At 35.9% G+C, this 7,224-nt stretch overlaps 1 pseudogene; it reads left to right on the top strand.

Moving 5' to 3' along the window:
* The first annotated feature begins 4,048 nt into the window (after nucleotides 1–4,048).
* Nucleotides 4,049–6,905, top strand: LOC149151955 (pentatricopeptide repeat-containing protein At3g12770 pseudogene; annotated as a pseudogene).
* The last annotated feature ends 319 nt before the right edge of the window (nucleotides 6,906–7,224 follow it).

The following is a 7,224-nucleotide window of genomic DNA, read 5'->3' as shown; positions in this document are numbered from 1 at the left end:
ATAAGGTATTCCAAAAGAGGCATTTGTCCCTCCTTAAGGACCGACATGATTGAACTAGTTAGATGGATAATTGTTAGGCCCACTAAGACCATCAATTTCTTGAAATTAACCTAAAACATGTGGGGAACCCCACTTATGCTAGGGGCATGAGAAAGGATGGTGGATAGGTAACCAGATTGAGAATATATTAGATCTAATCCTTGAGATTTAAGAATAACTTCTTCCTAAGAGTTTGATTGTTATACAACAACATGTTTAAAGATTCTATGATGAAGTGATTATTTAATGAACCAATCAAACAAAATATCATTAGACAAGGGGATCTTCTATATGCTTTTCCCACATCCCTACTCATGGATGTGATATGTAGCATAAGTAGAGGTTAATTGTATGAAATTAATAAGGATATCATTCACGACATAATTGGAAATGATTTAAAAATTCCAAAGCTAGACCAACATAGTAAGAACCACCTTTAAGATCGATGTACCATGTGTCCATTACGCTCATGAGAATACATTGGAAAAGCCTAAGTATAATGCTAGCATCCATGGTATTGTTTGAAGAGCACCAAATGTGAAAGGTCTTAATATTATTTGAATGGTCTTCTCCAAGTTTTCCCTCAAACATAGGAATGTCCAAGGGTGACTCCTTGGGCATAGATGGAAATTCACATCATGATTAATAGGATCATTAGTTAACTATAGCAAGTCTAGAAGGTTAATTACAACCGTAAAAACTTGTGTTTGAGGAGCTTTACCTCCAAATGAAATAGGGTAAGGGGTAGGTAAATTTCCTCCTCTTGAAGCATTTCCCCCATATATCTTCTAAAGAACCACCACCATTAGGAATAGACGTGTTGGACCTTTCTATAATGATATTATGGCCTTGTCTATGAGGGGGAGAATCTCGAATGGGTAAGATGCTCCTTGGATCCTAGGATAATGTCTCATATTTTCTAAAGAAATTATGTCACAATTCCTTACAAAGTTCTCCATGTCCTCGATTGTGTTAATTAAATAGCATGCCCCTATGGCACACTATCAAGCCTTAATAAAATAGATAAATAGAGGCCTTCTAAATGGGCATCCACCCTCTATAGTGAAATCCAAAGACAAAGGCTTACTAAAGGTAATAGTAGTAGTTTCAAAAGCCTCAAGTAACTGACCAAAGGTGATGAAATCCAATGAATATTGATATCTACTACTCTTGCCTACTGATGGATATCTCACTACGAGGCATAAGTGAGTACCCACAGGTGGAAACCTAAAGTCAAACCATTAAAATTCCTCTTCACACTATATGGGCAACATGAAGTTAATTATACTTGAATATGTCATTTGATGTTGACCTCCCAAGAATTTGGATGTTGAATAAGTCATTGACGTTCAGTAAGAATTTTTTAAATCCATCACATGAACTGAGAGGCCAACTATGTGAGTAATCCTTGCTCCACATGGTCTCCCCTTTGATTATACACCCCCTTGTCAAGAAAGAGATGAATGTCTTCCTAGTTACACATAGTATTACAAAGGCCTTTTCCGCATTTAATCACCTCTAAGTCTTTAATTTTGAAATGTCATTGTGAGTTTGAAAGCACCACCCCAAAGAAAACCCAACGCCCTATACTAATCTTTTGTCGGTGTTATAGATCCAAAACAAAGAACTCTAAGTTATTTTTGTTATGTTAGTTAATTTTATCCTACATTACTTCATATGGTATCCAATGTGTACCCTTGATGTGTGTATTGTAGGAAATAAATGCATGAAATGAAAGCTTAAACAAAATACACTCAAAAATTAAAACTTTTTCTCTTTTATTTACTTTCCTTTTGTGATTTTTAGAAATTATCGAAAAATGTGTAGTATAAGCAACAAGGTACAAACTTACTTGAGGAAAGAAAATTATTAATTAATTAATTTTAAATTAATAATAATGAAAATTATCTTAATGTTTTCACTCAAAGACATGTTTCTCTTAATGTTTTCGCTAAAAGACATGTTAGGTGCATATATCACATTTAGGCACACAAAATATAGAAATAGGCATATGCATAGAGAAGAAAACACTTAAAAATATATTAAAGGGAAGATGGGTGCAACATTGTGTTGTTGTGCATCTTAGTTAAATACAGTTATTAAATAGAAAACCAAAGAGCGTATCTCAAAAAAAAAAACCAATGTAAAGAAAGTTGAGAAATAAAAAGAAGCTTTTCCCCCATAGAGTCATCATAATATCGACGAGATTTCCATACAAATGGTGTTTTACTAGAGCCACATTACCTAATTGAAGGCCACACAAAAACAACAATAAAATACATTTTAATTTAATATATTAAACAAGAAAGGAAACTAACTAGGGTTTAGAGAAAGAAGGAAAGGGAGGAAGTCGTGGAGTTGCACTAATTAATGGATCTTCTAATCTTGAATGGATGAGAAAGAAGAGGAGATCCAACTCCTATAATCATGTGCACAAGACAAAAAAACACCTTTCCTATTATATAAGTAGCAAAACCCTATATCTTATTTATGAAGAAAAGTAAGAACTCTTGTAATCTACTTGCAAAGTTCAATGAGATCAAAGCAGGTGAAGCGGTGTTAAACAAAACAAGCAAATTAAGGGGAGAAAAAGAAAATTATATTGAAAAGAAGAAAGAAGTACATCAACAAGATTCATACATTTTAGTGACGGATTATTGAACTTTGTTTCTCTTCAAGAATCTTTTACATCCAACGGTCTTCAAAGGCTTCAATATCCCTCCTTTCAACCTTCCTTAAGAAAAGTAAGCCAATAGAAGGAAGAATGCAAATTGGCCAATCCTTTAAATATCAAGAAGTGATTCACATTAACATAAGTTAGGGATTATTCAAGTCAATAGATGATCCAAAAGTCAAACTATCATAAGACTATGCACATGACCAAAAAATATCAATCTCATGCGAAAGAGGCATTTTGTAACATTTTTTATTCTTCCTAAGGTGTTTCTTCCTGAAGAATAGATTTACTTTCTAGAATAATTCTAAAATATTTATGCATTTGGGCACACATATAATAACGCATATTTATTGACTCGCTTCTAGCATTGTGCATGCAAGTGTCAAAAAGAAAAGAAGAAAAGTTGTGCCTATAACCTAAATTATGAAAAATACATCATATTTCCAAGATTTTTAAGGCAAATTAAAATTTCTCATAAAAAATAGACTATGTATAACCTCCAAAAATCACAATTACTCATATTTTCCTAATTTAGTCTATTTTTTTCATGTCATAGTCAAGTTAGACACCAAATTGGTATATGAGACCTTTTTGTTTGTGAAACAAGGGATTGGCCTCCACACAACGATTTGACTACTAAAATGTTAAATAAGTAATATTGGCCCACTGTGAGGAAGCTCAAGTGCGAGGCACCCCTAGTGTGGGACTCCCAAAGGGAGTGTTTCTAGACATCTCGACCCTTGCCAAGACATGAGTTTTTGTTATCAATGGATTGTGGAGTGGCTTCACCCAATTTTATGGCAAGAGAAAAAAAAAACAAAAATTCTATGAAAATTTACTCACTCTACCTCTTCTGAATTTAAACATAAGATCTCTTAGTAAGAAACACAAGTTCTTAACCATTATACATATATATCCTAATTTTATGGTAAGGAAAAAAGTCATAAAAATATACATACTCTAGATTTGAATCATAATCTCCTAGAAATAAATATTAACATCATATAGATAAATAGCTAAAAATATCATAATTATATATCTCCAAAAAACCATGACAAAGGTAAGTTGTTATCCACTAAGGCCACAATTTTGCTACGAAATTTTTTTATTTTTATCATTTTTTTAAAGCTAACTATAAAAGTATTTAAATTGTTTTTTATGGTGGAAATAGATTCAGCACCATCAAAAACCCTTGAAGCACCCAAAATCTTGAAGCTTTGACACCTCTAACCTAGATTTCACAAAATTTCTACAATTTTTTAAAATCTTACCAAAATTTCTAAATTTGGTTTATCATGCCTATTTAGACCACTCTTAAACCTAGAACCTTGATTTTCACTAGATCCCACCATACAATTAGCTCACTATAGAAAAGTTTGCTTTCATTTTTTTTTGGATGTTCTACACTCCATATGAAACTAAATTCTATAGATAGAACAATCACGCTTCTCTGTAATAATTTCCTTGTGCTGCCTTCCCCTTGCCTTTTGCAGGATGGATCTGTTGCCATTTTTTCCTTCTTCCGTATCCTTATCTCCGTGTACTAATGAAATTTCCTTTCACAGATACAAGGCTCACACGCATATGCATCTGCCCTTAGTTTTGCATACCAATACTTATCATCTTTATATTTATGGCCGTCGTCAAACTCCTGCCTTCACCGTTGTTGCAGCAGCAACAGTGAAACACCGGCAAGGGAATAAAGTGAAAAAGAAAAGAGAATGCGATTCAGCAGGTGCCACTGCATATGGAAACCGAAATCTATCCACGCAAAGCAATACACACGAACACAACCAGCACGATGTCTTATCATGGAACAACTTGATTAGAGACTATGTAGAGAATGGCCTCTGCCGCGAAGCGCTCAGAATGTATTCTCAAATGCAACGCGTAGGCATAGAGCCAGACAGGTTGGTAATTATTTCTTTAATCAATGCATGCGGCAGCTTTTCAGATTTGCAAGCGGGCAGGGACATTCATCAAGAAATCATTGCAAGGGGTTTGGAGTCGGATGTTTATGTTGGTACTGCGCTCGCTTCAATGTATGTCAAGTGCGGGAGTTTGGAGAATGCTCGCCGAGTGTTTGACAGAATGTCTGAACGAAATGTTGTGTCCTGGAATGCAATGATTGCTGGTTATTCTCAGAATGGCTTTCCCCATGAAGCCCTCGCAGTTTTCAGCGAAATGCAAGTTCAGGGTATAAAACCCAATTCAATCACAATGGCTAGTGTTTTGCCGGCTTGTGCTAATTTATTAGGTTTGGAACAAAGTAAGCAAATCCATGGTTATGCACTAAGAAGTGGATTTGAATCTGATGTTGTAGTGTGTACTGGGCTTGTAGACATGTATGCCAAATGTGGTAATGTGAACATTGCCTGCAAATTGTTTGAAAGAATGCCTAAACGAAATGTTGTGTCATGGACTGCAATCATTGCTGGTTATTCCCAGAATGGCCAATCCCAAAAAGCCTTGGCATTCTTCAATGAAATGCAAGTCCAGGGCATTAAACCTAATGCAGTAACCATAGTCAGTGTTTTGCCTGCCTGTGCCAATTTATTGGCTCTGGAACAAGGTAAACAGATCCACAGTTATGTAATAAGAAATGGATTTCAATTTAATGTTATTGTGGACACTGGGCTTGTAGACATGTATGCGAAATGTGGAGATATCAACATAGCCCATACATTGTTTGAAAGAATGCACCAACGAAATGTTGCTTCGTGGAATGTAATCATTGCTGGTTATTCTCAGAATGGTCATTCCCATGAAGCCTTGAATTTCTTCAATGAAATGCAAATCCAAGGCATAAAACCCAACTCAATCACAATGGTCAGTGTTCTGCCCGCTTGTGTAGATTTATCTGCTGTGGGACAAGGCAAGCAAATCCACAGTTATGTGATAAAAAATGATTTTGAATGTAATGTTTATGTGGGCACTGGGCTTGTAGACATGTATTCCAAGTGTGGCCATATAGACATTGCTCGGCAAGTGTTTGACAAGATGTTGAATCGAAATGTGGTGTCATGGAATGCAATGATTTTGGGATATGGAATTCATGGGCAGGGTGAGGACGCTCTTGTGCTGTTTTCCCAAATGCAACAGGAAGGCACAAAGCCTGATCGCATCACCTTCATCGGTGTTTTGAATGCCTGCTCTCACGCAGGGCTAGTAGATGCAGGCTGGCAATACTTTGAGTGTATGAAGTCCGATTATGGCCTTGCACCTGAGCTGGAGCATTATGCCTGCTTGGTTGACCTTCTTGGGCGAGCAGGGCATCTAGATGAAGCACATAACCTTGTCAAAAATATGCCATTAGAGCCCAATGTCGTCGTGTGGGGCGCTTTACTTGGGGCCTGCAGAATTCACTGCAATATTGAGTTAGGACAACGAGTGGCAAAACAACTCTTCGAGTTAGAACCAAACAATGTTGGATGTTATGTATTGTTGTCAAACATTTATGCTGAGGCAGGCAGGTGGGAGGATGTAGCAAAGTTGAGGACAATGATGAAAGAGAGAGAAATGAAGAAACCACCTGGATGTAGTTTTATCGAGGTAAATAGAGAAGTTCATACATTCCTCGTGGGGGACAGAACCCATGTTCAGTCTGAAAAAATTTATGCAATGTTAGAAACCTTGTATAGGCAAATGGAGGAGGTAGGATATGTGCCTAACACAAATCTTGTTCTGCATGATGTGGAGGAGGAGGTGAAGAAAAACATGCTATGCAGCCATAGTGAGAAGCTGGCCATTGCTTTTGGTATTATCAATACAAGCCCAGGCACCCCCATCCGAATCATGAAGAACCTTCGTGTGTGTAGTGATTGCCACAACACCACTAAATTCATCTCCAAGACTGTTGGCCGAGAAATTATTGTGAGAGATACAAACCGTTTCCATCACTTTAATAATGGATTTTGTTCTTGTGGAGATTACTGGTAAGGGCAACAAATACATATATCCTTTCAAAGTAATTAAAAAGGGCAAGAAATACATATATGCTTTCAAAGTAATTGAAAGGGGCAAGAAATGCACATGCTTTCAATGCTTTCAAAGTAATATATGCATGCTATTCCTTTGTCAGGCATGACTCAAGTTGTAAAATTACATGTTTATAAACAAACTCACCAATATGGACTTATGCCAAATTGACACAATCCAGCACTTCATGAATGTAATATTTTTAACATGTTATTTGGATATGATGATAAATTTAAGCCTTTAGAACATGTTTATAGACAAATTGGATTTGTCAAATACTTCACACAATATAGTAATTCTTAGATGCAAATTTTAATTATGTGTTCAAGTTAACATAAAAAGTTTGGGGCTGATTTTTGTGTGTCAACCTCTCATGAACCTATGCGATCTATACAACAAAAAGTTATAATTGCAATGAAATCGAAAGACAGAACAAATAGAAAGAAAATGGGCATACATGATCATGAAAAGATAAGACAGAAGAGATAGATATATGTGGTTTCATGTCTATGGTATTTGATGTTCTTTCT

Source organism: Pinus tabuliformis, chromosome 9 (genome assembly GCF_031772625.1).
Source record: "Pinus tabuliformis cultivar Carrire ecotype Pingquan chromosome 9, CPIR1, whole genome shotgun sequence".
NCBI classification, from domain to species: domain Eukaryota; kingdom Viridiplantae; phylum Streptophyta; class Pinopsida; order Pinales; family Pinaceae; genus Pinus; species Pinus tabuliformis.
The sequence above is the reverse complement of the archived record's forward strand: the minus strand, read 5'-3'. Positions and strand labels throughout refer to the sequence as shown.